This window comes from Alexandromys fortis, unplaced genomic scaffold (assembly GCF_014885135.2).
Source record: "Alexandromys fortis isolate MF-2015 unplaced genomic scaffold, M_Fortis_MF-2015_v1.1 scaffold_17, whole genome shotgun sequence".
NCBI classification, from domain to species: Eukaryota; Metazoa; Chordata; class Mammalia; order Rodentia; family Cricetidae; genus Alexandromys; species Alexandromys fortis.
This window is the reverse complement of record NW_026067896.1, coordinates 950,312-952,656: the sequence shown is the minus strand read 5'-3', so window position 1 is coordinate 952,656 and position 2,345 is coordinate 950,312.

The following is a 2,345-nucleotide window of genomic DNA, read 5'->3' as shown; positions in this document are numbered from 1 at the left end:
TGCTTGCCCTTGATTGGACCCAATGGGAAATGTAATGAATTATGGGTTTTCCTTAAGCCAATGCAAACCGTGACTTAGGATCATTTCCCAGAGTCCATCTACCTGGTCAGTATTTAATTAAAGCTTGCTTCAAATTTGGCTTTAAATTGTGGTGGTGGTCTTATTCTCTTGGGATTAACAACACATATTTCGAATACAAATTTGGTACAAATTAAAGGGAAAGCAGAGACACACAAATGGTTGGGCAAGATGGCTCAGTTGATAAAAGTGCTTGCTGTCAAGGCTTGAGACTTGAGCTTGATCCCTGGGACACACAGGGTGGAAGGAGAGAAGACTTCTGGTGTGCAAAGTCCTGTATAGGTGTTGCTTTTATTGGTTAATGAATAAAGAAGCTGCTTTGGTCCTATAGCAAGGCAGAATAGAGCTGGGGTGGGGGCAGAACTAAGCTGAATGCTGGGAGAAAGTAGGCAGAGTCAGAAAGAAGCCTTGTAGCTGGGAACTTTACCAGTAAACTACGACCCTCGTGGTAAAATATAAAATAATGGAAATGGGTTTAAGATGTAAGAGGTAGCTAGAAATATGCACAGGTTAATAGGTCAAGCAGTGGTTTAATTAATACAGATTCCTGTGTGATTATTTTGGGTCTGGGCAGCTGGGAACGAACAGCCTCTGCCAGAAAACGTCTCTTGAAGTGGCCCTCTTAACCTTTATGAGTGTCACAGTATGCTTGTGCCCCGACACACAATACTGTAATACAACACACGCGTGTCTTGGTGCTGGAGTTAGAATCGTGCACTGTTAGAAGGATTTAGAAAGAACATAATAGTAGCAGTGTTTTTGGTTGTTTCTTTTTGGATTTTTCGAGACAGGGTTTCTCTGTAGCTTTTTGGCTCCTGTCCTGGAACTAGCTTTTGTAGACCAGGCTGCCCTCGAACTCAGAGATCCACCTGCCTCTGCCTCCCGAGTGCTGGGATTAGAGGCATGCGCCACCACCACCCGGCTTTGTTTTTGGTTTTTTGAGACAGGGTTCCTAAGTGTAGTCCTGGATGCCCCAAAACTCAGAGATCTGCCTGTCTCTGCCTTCTGAGTGTTGGGATTAAAGGTGTGTGTCACTACCACCTGGTAGTTTAAATTGTAACCATTTTGCATGGCTAGGCATTCATTACAGTGTGGTTATTGTTTCAGCTGTCTTGAGAGTTTTAAACAGTTGCTGGGTATGGTGGTGTGCACGGTCCTCAGCCCAGAGTGGGACCCTGGGTGTCTTACTCTGGTACTTGCCACCTTATGCCCTATAGGGAGGGTCTCTTTGGGAACCTGCAAACAGGCTGCCTCTATCAAGCCACGGTCCTGCTGCTTGTGCTTAAACTCTACCTCAGTCAACCTCCCAGCCCAAGGCTGCTACTGACAGAAATTCTTTTAGAATCTAAGTAGACAAGGGAACCAGGTATAGTGGTGTATATATCCTGTCTCAAAAAACCAAAACAAACAAAACAACAACAAAAAAACCCCAGAACTATCCCTTGCCACTACTACCCTATTCTGTGTGGCTGATGGGAAGATCAAGCAACTTTTGCAGAAACAGTCTGCAGTGTAATTTCTATGAACATTTTTCTGGGAAATGCTTTTTTCCATGGGGCTCAGGTGCTGATACAAAGCGTGTACTGAAAGCGGCTGTCCTCAACCATCAGTAAGCAACACAGAAGAATCCCAACTGCTGTACGCAAACACTAGCGCTGGGCTACTTCCTAGACCCTTTGTATATGTGTATGTCTGTGTGTGTGCATGCATGCCCATGTGTAAGCCAGACATCGACAACAGGCGTCCTCTTCGATAACTCCATACCCTTTTAAAAGGCAGTGTCTCTGTAAACCTTGAACTTATGATTAGGCCTCACTATGTAGCTCTGGCTGCCCTGGACCTCACAATGTAGACCAGGCTAGCCTTGCACTCTGCCTGCCTCTGCCTCCTGAGTACAGCAATAAGGGACGCCAGGTGTAGCTGCTCATTTGACTTCGGTAGTAAAGCCCGAAACCATGGTTTTAACAGAAAGGAAAAACAAAACACATGAACAAAAGACCTGACTTTTTTTTTTTGGAGACAAGATTTTACCATGTAGCTCTGACTGTCCTGGAATTTACTTTGACCACAATATAAAAGGGCAAAGTCCCTTCCCACAGAGAATGTAAGAAGCAATTTAAACAAAACAAAGCCAGTTTGTTTTATTTACAACACTCAGTGCATCTTACACATGACATATTTTCATTCCCCAAATCTTTTGAAAGCAATTCCAATTCCAGTTTGTGCAATGAGTTTACAGGAAAACCTTAAGACAGCCATTAGACACT